At 45.1% G+C, this 15,844-nt stretch overlaps 1 long non-coding RNA gene across 1 annotated transcript; it reads right to left on the reverse strand.

Moving 5' to 3' along the window:
- Nucleotides 1-5,262: 5,262 nt before the first annotated feature.
- LOC109299609 lies at nucleotides 5,263-14,951 on the reverse strand. Its single transcript, XR_002097935.1, has 3 exons — nucleotides 14,939-14,951; nucleotides 9,195-9,197; nucleotides 5,263-5,347 (listed from the first exon to the last, which is right to left on the reverse strand). It is a non-coding gene; the product is annotated as an uncharacterized LOC109299609 (long non-coding RNA).
- Nucleotides 14,952-15,844: the final 893 nt, after the last annotated feature.

Below are 15,844 nucleotides of genomic sequence, written 5' to 3' on the forward strand. Positions count from 1 at the left end.
TAACTCTTGCCAGGTGCAGTTCAAAAAGCACGTAGTATAAAGAAACAGATTAATGCAAACGACATTAGCACATTCTGTTACAGGCTGTAGTTGTAGCTTAATTTGCAGATTTGAATATCGTCAGAAAGACTCCCTGCAAATCCTATGCTGGTTTTCTTATTAAAGTGAAGTAAAAAGTTTGACATGCAAAATACATCTGACAGATTAGCAAAACATCTCAGAAAATTACTTTCTTGGATTGCAAGAGTGATGGAAAATTCTCCTGCATATGCCAGTATGTGTTGGTCTGGGAAAAAAAGTGTGGGATGCTTTAAGAAATTCTTATCTTTCATTTCCTTTATCCTGTGCTCATTTATCTAAAGGAGAGGATGGGGAGGAGAGGACAGAGAATCCTGGAAATGGCATCTCAAATAGCATCAGATATCCTTGTTTGGGGAGGAGAAGGGTGAGCTGCGAGTTAACATTAAAGCGTGAACCTACTGTTTGTTTCATGATAAATGCACACAGAGTAAAAAGAATAGAAGAATAATACAGCTAGATCCTAGGCTAGTGAGAAAACCCAGGCACAGTACAAACTTTAAATAAATAATTCCTGAACTTGGACCTCCCTCCTCTTGCTCAAGAAAACATCTGGATACATTATCCTGACCTGTTTATCACAATGTTGATGAAGAACAAAATTTTATTTGCCATTATTAGACTGTTGAAGCAAGCATTATCTAGAGTGTGCCAAACTGATCACCAGCAAAAATAATATTAACTTTGTCGTGCAACAGGTTTCTAAATTGGACAGTAATGAAAAAGAGAGAAACAGAAAAACATGAGAGTATAGACAGGGCTGAAAATAAAAGTTACTAAGTAATAGTAATAGTAATAGCAATAGCAGAAGGATTTTTTCATATCTCAACAGGGGAAGACAGTGAAACTGATGACTTATCCTGGTGCTTCTCTTTGTTTAATCTGCCCAGAATAGACTCAGTGCATCTTCTGCCAGCATCAGAAAGAGGTCACAGCAGCATCAGGGTGACTGTCTAGCACCTAAAGTGTGGTACCAAGTGATTCTGAGAATGGTTAAGGCAATATAGTGCTAGCAAAACTGGCAGGAGTTCTGAGAAAAAAGGTTGTATAAAAGGAGTGTCCTGAAAAGGGTTTCAGCAGAGTAAATATCTCCTGGTAACCTATGTAGACTGAGGTTGTTAATCACGCAGGTGAATAGTCTTTCACTAGTCACTGTGAAGTGAATGGAACTTCCCAGGAGTAGAAATTCCCGAAGACCCCATAATCTCTGTGTTCAAAGAAAACTGGCTTATAGCCATATCTACCACTATAGTTTCACTGGAAGTCTTAAACTCCTAAAGAACAATATTTTTCTTGTTCAAACAAATTCTTTCCTACCATTTCTCTGACCCTATTTTGTACCATCCATTGCTTATCATCAAGCTTAGCTGCTGTCATCTACTGAAGTTCAGATATTTTGAAAACACCCACTCAGCCTTAATGTAAGCATTATTTAGAAAATGAAATATCCACAATGCAATATCACAAAGCTCCTAATTCAAGTGATTTGCAACACACTACACACTAAGCCTGCAGTTTTTCTGGACTCTGAATTGGCTGTTCTGCAAGTTGGCCTAATGCATTCTTGTGGAAATTCTGTGGGTTTTTTGGAGAAAGGCAGGAAGAAAAATATACCATTTATTTATTTCAACAAACAAAACCAGTTTTAAAGATGCTTAGAGATTTGATGTGTTTAAATAATTCTAGTAAAAACAAATTAGAGTATAGGATATGGGTTAGGAAAGATGGGGGAAGACAGAAAGAGCAGATTAAATGAAGTCATTATCATTATATAATAACTCTGCAATTTATTATTTGGCTGTCAAAAGCAAATATGTGGCATGTGTATGTGCATTATATGTAGGCTTCCCTCCTGGAGCAGGAAGAGCCTGTTGCATGTAAAGCAAGGCCAGCATGTCTTAGTGACCAGTGTAGTCATAAATAATTTTTTCCTTTTTATTGGTGATTTTATAAATAAGCAAGTGGAAAAATAATAGCAACTGCTGGTTAATGGATTCAGCTAACTGTTATATTACCATAGCAACCATACATACTATAGCCACACTGGAAATGCCTGGCTTTTCTTGGATATTAAAATTCAGTTCATTAAAAAAAACCCAAACAAACAGGCACAACAGACTAAGGATGTTTTTATTGCATGTGAAGGAATTATTCATTTCAATTGCATGGCTGAGAAAAACGTGAATATAACATGTGCTGCATTGCTATGTTGGCTTAGAGTCTCTGCAAATAAGACCATATTTGAATTACAATAAGAGTACCGTGCCTTGCAAAATATTAGCAAAATTAATACCAGATGATATTTATGAAAGTTATTGTCTCCACAATACAGAAACATGGCCCTGATACAAAGGTGCTTGAAATCAATGAGACTCCTTCCATTGACTTCATGGCTTTTGCATCAGGTCATAAAGTTGCAACCAAACTATTCTTTTTATAAATACTTTAGTATTTTGTAAATAAAATGGAACAAACATCCTGTAAAATTTCACAATGTGCCCAGAGCTAGGAAGAGCTGTAGATGTACAAGGTATTTGCAAAATAAATACAACCCAAAGGGCTAAGCAAGCCTAAGACCCAAAAAGCAACCAGAGCCTTTCAGTTGAGACCCTTGCCCCAACATCTGCACGGTAAATAGTTATATTTACAATACAGCAGTAGGAAATTTGGCATGCCTGCTTATTGGCTATTCTTTTACAACACATTTGCTGTTCCAGGTGATGGAAACAAATGTAATTTTCTTACTGATTAACAAGAAGGGAAATTGTCATCTTAATATAGTGTAAAAGTGCTCTACAGAACTAGTGCTCTACTTTCCTCCTCCCTTCTACTCCCCTACCTCTCCCACTTTCAATAGAGTTGTCATTGGAATCTCCCCATAAAGAACAAGGAGGGAGAGAATAACTATGGTTTCCTCTGACTTAAGTACACTTGAAGATCTATCCAAGACTTCCTCTGAGACCTTGATGTGCAGCCAACTCTATAAAAAATGTACACCAAACCTGAGTGCATAAAACATCTTTGGCCTCATTTTCAGGGATACTGAAAGCATCTGTAAGCATCAGAATTATGAGCAGCAATCTGAGTTTCCTGTTTGCCAAAGGAAAACATAGATTTTCTCCTTTAAAGAAGAACAACACAAGAAACCACAGGTTTCCCCTTGTAGGCTAGCAGACTTCCAGTCTAGCTGCTTAGGGCTGGTGGGGAGTGGGAGGAGGGCAATCACAGGCAGAGGGCACCACTGCACCAGGGGGCACCAGTGTAGTGTGGGATCATTTTCAGTTAGCAGATGATCCCAGGTATACTACCTGCCAGCACTGCCAAAGTCAGATCAGCCAGGGCAAGAAACTGAAACACTTCACCACCACAGTGATGCTGCTACATCTCAGGAGGCAGCACTTTCTTGCTCTTCTTCCTCCTCAGCCTAGAACCAATGGGACCATGCCCAAAGGGAAGTGTCCCTCATGCTACAAAGCCCCTGCCCCCCTCAAAGCAGAGGGAGGACACACTGGAGTGGTGGGGGAAAGCCACAGACAAAGGTGGGGGGGGGTGTTGCAAGGGCAAGTGAGGTCACCCAGAGCACTGGGGAGATACTTGCTCTGGATGGCCAGCCCTTCTCCTTAGTTGAGCATCCAGGGTTCAGGTGGCTCATGGCCCCATCCTACCAAGTGCCCACATGCACCACCTTTAGCAGGATGGTGGTGCTTTCCCTGTATGAGGCATTCAGGGAGTACTTGAGGGAGGAGCGTGCAAGGCAGGTCTGCAGGTGGGCAGGCCAACATCTGGAGCAGCTGGGGTTGAGATGACTCCTACATCTCCCTCACAGGGTACTGATATGATCAGTCAGGCTGTCGGTGGACTCTCCTTCAAGCCAAAGTGATTGATGAGTCCCACATGGCAATGGAGATCATGGTGGCCATGAACTGCATGGTACAGGGGTGACTTGTTAGGCAGGGCAAGCTCACCCACAGATTCATGGTCACTGACAACAGGGTCAATATGGTCAAGGCTATCCATGATGCCAACTTTGTTGGCATCCACTGTGTGGCACACAAATTCCACCTCATAGTCAGGGTTGTCTTGGAGGGGGACAGGGCTGCTGGTGACAGCACCATCACTAACATGACCAGCCAGCTCATTTCAAAATGCAGGAAGGGGGCAGGCTACTTCCACCAGACCATCAAGTGGGGCAAGATGCTGTGGGAGAAACAGGCAGAGCTGAACATCCCCCAGCACAAAATCATGCAGGATGTGGAGACTTGGTGGAACTCCACATACCTGATTCTTGAAAGGCTGGTCAAGCAACAGAAGGCCATCCATGAGATGACCTTGCTCGGGGTGATTGGGATCAGTGGCCCCCTTAACAAAACAGAGTGGGATACCATCTTCCAGATCTTGGTGGTCCTCAAGCTGTTCCTCAAGGCCACCGAGAGCCTCAGTGCTGGTGATGCCCTCTACTTAGCCAGGTGATTCCCACAGTGAAGGATCTTGGGAATCAAATGGAGATGTTTCAGGGGATTGATGTTCCTGGCTGGGGCAAGTCACTTTCACCAGAGGGGCAGGCACTGGTGAAGCGGCTGAAGGAGGGCATCAAAAATGGCTGGATCCCTTGCAGTCCAGCATGTGCTGGCAGGCATGTCCAACCCAAGGGTGAAGGGGAGCATCTGTCTGCAGCAGCAAAACCCTCGATCACTGGATGGAGATGATGGTGAACAGAGTTAGGGAGGCAGAAGGGCAGAGGTGGGGGGATGTGGAAGAGGGGGATCCACTGTGCCATGCCAGCACTCCAAGCACCAGTCAATCTCCTCCACCACAACGGTGCCAATGTGGACCAAGGGCATGGCTTTGATGGTGGGTGACAGAGACCCCACCATCTGGCAGGTAGCTCAGAGGCCTCAGTGGCTACCTATCTTGCTGTGATAGGTTAGGATGTGGATAGGATAGGATGTGGAGCCGCTGCACTGCTACCGCTTCACCTATTGGGCAACCTGCAGCCACATGTGGCAGAATCTGGCCACAGTTGCCCGGGAACACCTGTCCTGTACACCAACCAGTGTTCCAAGCAAGAGGGTGTTCAGCATTGCTGGTGATGTTGTGACACCCCACCACACCTCCTTGGTTCCTGGTTTGGTAGTGCAGCTGGTGTTCCTGAAGGTGAACCTCCTGCCAGGTGGTTGTAGAAATGGTGATGATTCTGTTGTGGGGTGTAGGAAATGTGGGGGTACTGGAGATATGTTGGCAGGTTTTGAATTTCTTGTCATGGCACAGTCTGAATCCATTCCATGTATTTTAGGCTGTAGGAAGTTTCCTTCTGGTGATGAGGTTAGTGAGGTTTGGTGCTTGTTTGAATTTACAAAACACCTTTTGTAGACAAGCCTACAAACTTTACTTCATAAATCTACTGGATATAAAAACTCATGGACTCAATACAGACATTGGATTTATGACAAACTATAACCAGCCTGACATCTGACTCCCCAGGTACCTCTCCACTTTTTCCTAGTTGCTACACCCCCCTTCCCCCTCCCCCAGCCTGTATCTCACCCCCTGACACCTGAATTTACACTTTTACTGACTGGCTTTCTTGCCTACAGCCCAACCTCTGGCTTCTTTACTATTCCAGGAAGAGCACCCACACCAACTACAGGTGCTTCCTCAGCCTGACAAAGGGTTTTTAAACCCAAAAGCTTGCGAAGATATATTTCTCCAACTATTCAGTTGGTCTAATAAAAGATATCACATCTACTCAAAAAACCTTGCCTGTCTGTTCCTTAGACCAAAACAGCTACAACCAGATACCCAGTTAACACACACAAATGACATGACTTCTGCTTTCAACAATTTGAGGTGCACTTTCAGAGAAGCCCCTGCACCTATGTCCTTGAAACCTGGCCGGCTTCATGCCCTCAGAAGGGGCTACTGTCCCTACTGCTTTCAACCTGCTCTGCCTTAACACACACAACATGAGTTTTGCTTTCAGCAGTTTAAGGGGAACTTTCACAGAAACCCCTGCACCTTTCTCCTTGAAACTTGGCAGGATTCATGCCCACAGAAGGGGCTACTATCCCTGCTGCTTGCATCCAATTCTGAAAAAAAATGACAAAGTTATATGTATTTTAGTGATTCCCCATTATAGTCTATGGCTGAATCACCGAATCACACTGAATCAGTGCTGAATCTTCAAAATCTGATTTGGCCGAATCAGTTTGGGACAGTGATCCAAGTCACAGATTCAAATCACTGTCCCCTGAATTGGCCAAATCTGAATCCAAATACTGGTTGCTTTGCATAGCCCTAATGCATACATGTATGTGGCATCCAGTGTGGCGGAGAGCAGCTCCCACAGCTCCCCTCAGGTAAGTCTATGGGAGGGCATAGGTGAGGTGTGGGGAAGGTGTGGGGGGGGGATAGATGACATGTCAGGAAGATATGGGGACACATTACTCTCCAGATTTCTATGCCCACAAGGGGCTTCAGCCTGGCTGAACCAGGATAAGCAGAAGCCACCTCCACCACCCAGTGGGTGGGACCCAGCATAGGAGAGTGGAGCAGAGTGGCAAGAGCCTATGCTGCCCCCTACCCACATCCCCTTTGGGGTTGAGCCACAGCCTGAGGGAAGCAGCAGTGGCAACCCAACAATGGCAACAGGATAGAGCCATGGTCCAGTGTCTGAGTGTCTGGCAGCAGGAAGAGATGAGGGCAGCATGGCCCTCCCCTATTCCTTTACTCCTTGTGCTGCTGGAAGCACAGCGGGAGTGGGGATTCTGGCAGCAGTAGCAACGAGTCTTGCTGCTTTGCTCTGCCATCATGCACTGGGTCCCACCTGCTGGTCCATGCCAGTCCAGCCAGGCTGCAGCCCCAAGCTCTCTGTGGCCACACAAATCTGGGGGAACACATGCCCCACCTTTCCCCCCTGATGCATGACCGGTGGTGTCACCTGTGGTTGGACACCCCTCTTGCCCCACACACCTCCTGCCCCACATGCTGAGGAGGCTGTGGCCTGCGGGTAGGGGCAGCAGATCAGGTGTGAGGGGCACCAGCAGGGCTTGGAGGGGTGGGGGGCTGCAGGTCCAGAGTGAGAGGCACTGGCGGGGACAAGGAGCTGCAGGTTGGGAGTGAGGGGTACCAGCAGTACTGGGGTGGGGGGGCTGTGGCTTGGGAGTGAGAGGCACCGGCCAATCAGGGCTGCTCAGCACCACAAAGTGGTGGCGGGAACAGCTGCATCTGGACTCGCACCCTGGTGAGTGGAGGCAGGGGAAGCTCTTATTTTTATATGAAAATAAAACCAAATCAAATGCCAAAATAGAAATAGTATTAAAAATGTATTTTATTAAATTGATTGAGGCACTGGTAGACTTCCAAACTGCTTTAAAATTGTAAATATATGAATAAAACATTGTGTTCAACTGATATCTATGTATCGATCTATCAGTCTATCAATCTATCTAGTGGTGTTTCATTTTAATTGCAGAAAAATGCAGACGGGGTTTTAAAATCAAAGAATTTGGAATTTTTAAACAGAGAAAACTAGGATCCCTGATTATAAGAGCCCTATGATTTTGTAAGTTGTGTATAACTAAATGTCTAGGCCAGGTTTCAAAATGTTGACTTTTGTCAGTCTATCCCTCAACTTCATTATTAATAAAATAAACCACTAATATCCTTTTCTATTGAAAAAAGGAGTTCACAATCACTGATACTTGGATGGAAAGTGCAAAGCATTACTTCAATTACATACCAGTATGCATAACAGATAAGCATCTCTGAAGACACTGGCAACTGAATCAGGTGTTTCAGTGTGGCCTGTTGACTCAGTGTTTTCTAAATTGTAAGGGTTAAAATAGCATTTTAGTCTGTCATGTTAACTTAGTTACTTTGTTTTTCATTCATAGACAGCTGGCAGGAAAAGATGATACCTAGCTGCCCAGATGTAGCTCTGGGATCAACAAGGACAATTCTTCCCTGCAAGGGAAATCTGAGTTATGAAAGAGCTGGCTTTCACTGAGCTCTGGACTCACTCCTGAAGAGGTATAACTCCATAGAATTTGGCTTGCTCTTGGGGAGTTGGGAGCAGCCCTAATGCAATGCAGATGTTCTGTTTCCATAAGAAAGTTCATTTCACTATCAGGGGCCATAACAGGCAGTCCAGCTTGAGCTAGCTGCTTAGTGAGCCACACCTGCATGGGGCGTTGACTGGCAGCCCTAACCCAGTTAATGACTCCAGTTGGCCTTGGTCTGGGCCTTTTGAATGACTGCTGGGAGATCAGTTTCTCCATTTATCTCCAGCTGTGGTAACAGCCATTGCAAGGGCAAGCAAGATCACTCAGAGCTTGCTCTGGATCGCCAGCCCTTCTTCTTTGTTGAGTGTCCAGGGTTCAGGCAGCTTATGGCGCTCATGGCCCCATCCTACCAAGTGCCCACATGCGTCACCTTTAGCAGGACAGTGGTGCCCTCCCTGTAGGAGGCATGCAGGGAGTACTTGAGGGAGGAGCTGTGCTAAAGTCTGCTTTAAGTCTCCCTGTTCCTGTGCTTTCTGGTTTTCCTGGTTCTGCTTGGCTCTGTTCTTGGACTCCAGCTTGTAGACTTTTGCTTGGATCTGGTAACTTAGTTTCAGCCTCCTGAACCTTGAGCCGGTCTGTGTTTTGGACCTAGTGGCTTAACCACTAGGATAGGCTACATATAACCCAGTATCTCACAGTGACTAACACACAAGTTGTATAACCTGATACCATGACCCAATGTTTCTTTTGAATCCACTCTTCCAGAGTTTTCCATGTATAATGTTTCTTGATATCAGCAAATTGGTGAAGAATGGGATTTCATGATGGGCTTGTAGGGCAAAAAGGAGAAGAGGGTTGCAGCCCTGACTAGAAGGCATTTTCATAGATTCATAGATTCTAGGGTCGAAAGGGACCTCAGTGGGCCATCCAGTCCAATTCTCCCTGGCAGGCAAGAAAAGGGTCACCAAACCTGGACTCATGATCCCAGCCAGGTACCTGTTCAGTCTCCTCTTGAAGACCCCCAAGGGTGGGGCAAGCACCACCTCCCTTGGAAGCCCATTCCAGATCCTGGCAACCCTGACCGTGAAGAACTTTTTTCTAATGTCCAGTCTAAACCTACTCTCCAGTAGCTTATGGACATTGTTCCTTGTTGTTCCAGGGGTGCCCTGGTAAACAGATCATCTCCTACTTCATGTTGCTCTCCCCTTATGAATTTGTATGCCGCCACAAGGTCCTCTCTTAGCCTTCTCTTGGAGAGGCTGAAGAGGTTAAGGTCCCTTAGCTTTTCCTCATAGGGTCTTCTCTGCAGGCCTCCAGTCAGACGAATGACTCTTCTTTGGACCCTCTCCAGGTTGTTCACATGCTGCTTGAACTGTGGCGCCCAGAACTGGACACAGTACTCCAGTTGCGGCATGACCAGTGCCAACATAGAGAGGGAGAATCACCTCTCTGGACCTGTTTGTGAAGCACCTACAGATGCATGACAAGGTGCGACTGGCTCTGCTGACTACATCACATTTATGACTCATGTTCATCCTGGCATCAACAGTGACTCCAAGATCTCTTTCTGCCTTAGTGGTGCTGAGAAGGTCGCCCCCCAGCCTATAGGTATGATGGCAATTCTTTCTCCCTAGATGCAGCACCTTGCACTTGTCCTTATTGAATTGCATCCTGTTGCTCTCTGCCCACTTCCCCAACCTGTCTAGGTCAGCCTGGATCTGGTTCCTCCTCTCCAGGATGTTAACTTCACCCCATATTTTTGTGTCATCCACGAATTTGGACAGGGTGCTTCCCAACCCCTCATCCAGATCACTGTGAAGTTGTTGAACAGCATCAATCCTAGAACTGAGCCATGAGGGACTCCACTGCACACAGCATTTATAATTGGCTACTTTTTTTACTGAATAATACATTTTTATCTTATTTATTTATTTGTAGTACTGTAAAAAATCAGCTCTTCTGACTCCCCTTGCAAAAACCAGTGAGTTACTAGGTCATGCCCCCAATAACCATATATGGAGAGAGGTTTTCATATAGAAGTCTCACTTCCTCCCACACACACTGTAAATTCACAGTATAATTGCTGGAATGATTTTATAATGTAGAAAGTTGCATTTGTTAGTGGCTTTGGAATTTGTGTTAACCTCTGTTTTACTGATGATATTAGATGCTGAAGGTAGCACACTCACCCATGAAACAATGTGAGAGACTCCCTGGAAGCAAATACTTACGCATATTTCCCACCCCACTTCTCTCACCCCTTACCATTTTTTTGGGCTTTGCTGTGGATTTCTGGCAACTTGTACCTTTGCTTTTAAAAGAAAACTACCAAAAAACAGTCTATCATTCAGTAAATTTATTATCCAGGAAAGATTAGAAAACTGATTTAGAGACTATTATGTTGTTTATAATAGGCCTTTTACCCCCTCTTTACCTTTGCTTATAAGTTTTGCTTCATATTTCCAATATTTTATATCTATCAAATTTAGACTATTTAAGGAGAAGAGGTTATATTGTAATGCAGGGATTGAATAGTGATATTAACAACTGAGGTATAAATGCATAAAATGGGAAAACAGACTTCTAGGAATGTATGGTAGTAAAACCCAGTTAGCTAATGAAAGATAACAAATTGTGTTGTAGGTAGAAGCATTAGTCCAGACAGATTCAGTTGCTTAAAGTTACACTCAGATGGGCATGATTGATGTAGTAAATTGCCATTGTTAACTACCTGAACAGTTCTAAATTTAAGTTAAAAAACACGTCTCCATCTTGAAAAGAATTCATAAGCTGAGTAAACCAAATGAAGTGAAGGATCAAACACAGAAGCAGCAGACCCAAATAACAGTTGTCATAAATAAATTTTATACGAATTTTTAAACATTTTTACAAGGAAATATATGGTATACCAGTCACCCTCTAAACTTGCTAGCTATTTCTAACTGTCCTTTTCCATTGCTGTCCCTTCACTTTTTGACCATTATTTTCACTCTAGTGATTATCTTCTCTTCCACTCCAGATACAAAAAGACTAGGTCTTGGAAAGGGGGTGGGAAAGAGATGATCACACTTTTTTGTAAGTTATTTATGTTCAGAATGACTATTAGAAACGTTGTTAATTAGTGCTGTGCGAAGCTTTGGTCTCTGATTTGATTTGGCAAAGATTCAGCCCGATTCGGTGGCTGAATCTTCGAATCCAAATTGAATCAGAGGACCCTTTAATCTCTCTGAATCAAATTGGAATATTCCAAATAAATTCAGGAAGAATTGGTGATTCGGACATAGAGACAACTTTAAATGTTTTTTCTACATACCTCTAAGTAGCAGGCAGCTTGTGAATGCTGCAATGGTGGGGCAGATGCAGCATCCCACAGAAGCACAGAGGGCTCTCCAGTGCGCTCAGCAGCAGACCTGTAAGTGGACCAGAAGCATTTCCAGTCCACTTCCAGGTCTGCTGGAGAGCATGCTGGGGGCCCCCCTGCATGCCTTCCTGGCTCGACGACTGTTGCCTCTTGGGTCTGGGGGGGCACTTGTGGTCCCTCTGTGGCCAATCGCCAAGGCAGGGGCATGTGGGGGAAGGCCTGCCCCATGCTCCCTGATGGACCCTGAAGTGGACCAGAACTGTTTCTGGTCTACTTCAGGGTTTGCTGCCAAGCATGTGGGGGACCCCACCGTGCTCCTGTGGGATGCTCCATCCACCCCAGCATCACAGCATTCATGAGCCACACCTGGTACCTCGAGGTATGTAGAAAAAACATTTAAAGCTGTGTGTATGTCCAAATCACTGATTCTCCGAATCAGCATCGAATCTTCATATTCAGATTCAGTTGAATTGAATCAGGGACAGTGATCCAAATCAACAATTCGAATCACTGTCCCCAATTTGGACTGAATACGAATCCGAATTGAATAGGGCCCATTTTGCAGATCCCTATTGTTAATGTATTACATAAATATAACTGGTACACCTTCTTTGGCAATCCCTCTCAGTCATGGATGATTGTCTTCCATAATTGTCTTATCTGTGTATCCAAAGATGGCTGATAATGAGGCCTATTTGGGACTGACAGACTCTACTGCAGCTCAGACATGTTTCTGTGTGGGGTGGGTGGCACTGAATTCTTGATTGGGTCTGTGATGCGCTGTTTCTGCCACTCCCACTTTTCCATCTCCTGTTGGTGTCGAGGTGTTGTCGATGTTTCACAGGACTGAGATCCTTGCAGCAGACTCTTCCTCCATTTGGGGTGGTCCTGGGCAATAATCTCCCATGAGTTGGCATCAATGTTGCATTTTTGTAAGTTGGCCCTGAGGATGTCGCTGAAGCACCTTCTCTGCCCTTCTCTTGAGCGTACACCTTGGCTGAGCTGAGAGAATAAAACTTGCTTTGGGAGTCTGGAGTCGGATATCTAGATGACATGGCAGCCCAACGAAGTTCATAGATTTCATAGACATTAGGGCTGGAAGGGACCTCGCAAGATCATTGGGTCTAGCCCCCTGCCCAAGGGGCAGGAAGTCAGCTGGGGTCAGCAAGATAAGCATTTAAGTCACCCCAGCTAGATAAGCATCTAAGTGTTTCTTAAAGGTATCCAGAGTAGGTGCTTGCAACACTTTTGTGGGGAGTCTATTCTAGACTCTGGAGACTCGGACAGTAAAGAAGTTTTTCATTATGTCTAGTCTAAAACAGTCTTACAGCAGTTTGTGACCATTAGACCTTGTTTGCCTTTGGGGTGCCCTGGTGAACAGACATTCTCCCAGTTCCTGATGCACACCCCTTATATACTTATAGGCTGTCACAAGTCACCCCTGACCCTTTTCCAGGCTGAAGAGTCCCATGCTTCTCAGCTTTTCCTCATAAGGCCTGTACTCTTGACCTCTAGTCATGTGTGTGGCTCTCCTCTGGAGTCTCTCAAGCTTCTCCATATCCTTTCTAAAGTACATAGCCCAGAATTGGTTGCAGTACTCCAGCTGCGGCCTCACGAAGGCAGAGTAAAGTGAGAGGATGACATCTTGGGTCTTGCTTTAGATGCATCAGTAGGTGTAAGCCAGAGTTTTATTTGCTTTGCTAGCTGTGACATTGCATTGGTGGCTCATATTCATCTTGTGGTCAGTCATGCCCCCAAGTCTCTCTCGGTCATGGTGCTAATGAGTGTAGCACTGCTGAGCCTTAAGTATGATGTGGGTTTTTTTCTCCTGAGGTGGAGCACCTTGCATTTCTCAGTGTTAAATGTCATCCAGTTTTGATCCACCTATCTTGCAAGCCTGTCCAGGTCAGCCTGAATTGCCAGCCTATCCTCTAGCATGACCGCACTTTGACCATAATTTAGTGTCATCTGGAAACTTAGCCAGTCCACTTCTGACACCCGAATCCAGATCTTTTATGAATATATTAAAGACTAGTTGTCCAAGTGCTGAGCACTGGGGAATGCCACTAGACACCATGTGCCACGTTGACTCAGATCCATCGACTATCACTCTATGGGTCTGAACATGGAGCCAGTTCCCCAGCCATTGAACTATAGGTTATCAAGGCCACAATGCCCCCCTTTTACCATGAGGACATCATGGGAGACGAAGTCAAAGGCTTTTTTGAAATCTAAATATATGATATCAACCTCTTCTCCTTTGTCCAGGTGATGCATCACCTGGTCATAGAAGGAAATGAGGCTGATCAGGCAAGACCTACCCGCAATAAAGCCATGTTGATTATCTCTTAGAATGTTGCCTTCCATTAGCCTGTTGTTGTTGGCTGCTTTGATGATTTTTCCAAGATATTTCCAGGGATTGAGGTCAAACTTATTGTCCTGTAGTTTCTTGGATCTTTCTTCCTTCCTTTCTTGAAGATAGGCACCACATTGGCCCTCTTCCAATCTTTTGGAACCTCCCCAAGCACCATAAGTTCTCAAATATCCTTGCCATTGGTCATGCTATGATGTCGGGAAACTCTTTTAGTACTCTTGGGTGCATTCCATCCAGGCCAGCTGGCTTGTGGGTGCCCAGTCTCTCAAGTTGTTCCCTCACAAGATCTTCATCAATTATAGGTGTATGATTGCCCTTACCCTTGTATTCCTGCATCCTGTCAGGCAGGGTGATCCCCTTGGGCTGGTGGAAAACTGATACAAAGTAATTGTTAAGGAGATTAGTTTTTTCCTGGGTGCCGGTTGTCAGCTGCCCCATTTGGTTCAGCCAGTGTCTGACGTTGCCCTTGTTTGTTTGTTTTTCCAACTTCCCAAGTATTTGAAGAAGGACTTTTTATTGTCCCTGATTCCTGTAGCCAGTTTGAATTTGGTTTCAGCCTTGGCTTTTCTGGTCTGCTCCCTACAAGTGCAGGCCAGTGCTGCATAATCTTCCTTAGTGGTGGTTCCTGACTTCCATCCCTTATAAGCTTCTCTTTTCAGATTCAGGAGGTCCACAAGTTCTCTGTTGAGCCAAGGGGGTCTTTCATCCCTTTTGCTACCTTTCCTATGGGCCAGAATGGACTTCCCTTGTGCTTTTAGGATCACATCCTTAAGGAGAGGCCACTCATTATGGACTCCTCTCCCTGTCAGATCATGGTCTCTCAGGGCCTCAGCAACTGACCTCCTGAGCTTGTGAAAGTCAGCTTTCCTAAAGTCAAGGATTTCTGCATTGCTGACTGATTTGCCAGCTTTGTGATACACAGAGAAAGTGATCAACTCATGATCACTGTCACCAAGCTTCCCTTCAATCCTCAGGTCACTGACTAAATCATCCGCTTTAGCCAGTACCAGATCCAGCAGCGCTTTGCCTCTTATTGGCCCGTAGACTTCTTGAGTCAAATAGAGCTCATCAATGCAAGTGAGGAAGCTTTGCAACCAATCAGATTTGGCTGAATGCTCTTCCCACGAAATGTCAGGGTGGTTGAAGTCACCCATAATGACCACGTACCTAGAGTGTGCAGCCTCTGCCAGTTCCCTAGTGAATTTGTGGTCAAACTCTTTCTCCTGGTTAAGAGGTCTGTAATAGACTCCTACAGTTATATCCCCGTCACCACATTTTCCCCATATTCTAACCCAGAGAGTCTCAAATTGCCCTCCTTGGGTGCCAGTCTCTGCTTGTGGGGAAGTGTATATTCCTTCATGTAGAGAGTTACACTCCCACCCTTCCTTGTAACACGATGCCTCCTGTACAAGTTAACCATCAATACCTGTGGTCCAGTTATAGGTGGAGTCCTACCATGTCTCCATTATCTCTATGATATAATATTCATTTTTACTTAGCAGAAGGGCCAGTTCCTCCTGTTTGTTCCCCATGCTCCTGGCATTTGTGTACAGGCAGCTAAACCTGCCATTGGAAGCCCTGGGCTTCATAGATTTCATAGACATTAGGGGCTGGAAGGGACCTCATGAGATCATCGACTGCAGCCCCCCTGCCACAGCCAGGAAGTCTGCTGGGGTCAAATGATCCCAGCAAGATAAACATCCAGACACCATTTGAATGAGTCCAGAGTAGGTACTTGCACTACCTCGGGGTGGAGTTTATTCCAGACCCTGGGCATACAGACTGTAAAGAATTTTTTTCTTATGTCCAGTCTAAATTGGCCTTCCAGGAGTTTGTGACCGTTAGACATTGTTATCCCTTGGGGAGTCCTGGTGATCAACTGTTCTCCCAGGTCCTGATGCATCCCCCTTATATACTTGTAGCCTACCACCAAGTCTCCCACGAGCCTTCTCTTCTCCAGGTTGAAGAGTCCCAAGTCCCGCAGCCTCTCCTCATAAGACTTGCTCTCTTGGCCTTTGATCATATAAGTAA

This window comes from Gavialis gangeticus, unplaced genomic scaffold, assembly GCF_001723915.1.
Source record: "Gavialis gangeticus isolate Ggan-Ray unplaced genomic scaffold, GavGan_comp1, whole genome shotgun sequence".
Lineage (NCBI taxonomy): Eukaryota > Metazoa > Chordata > Crocodylia > Gavialidae > Gavialis > Gavialis gangeticus.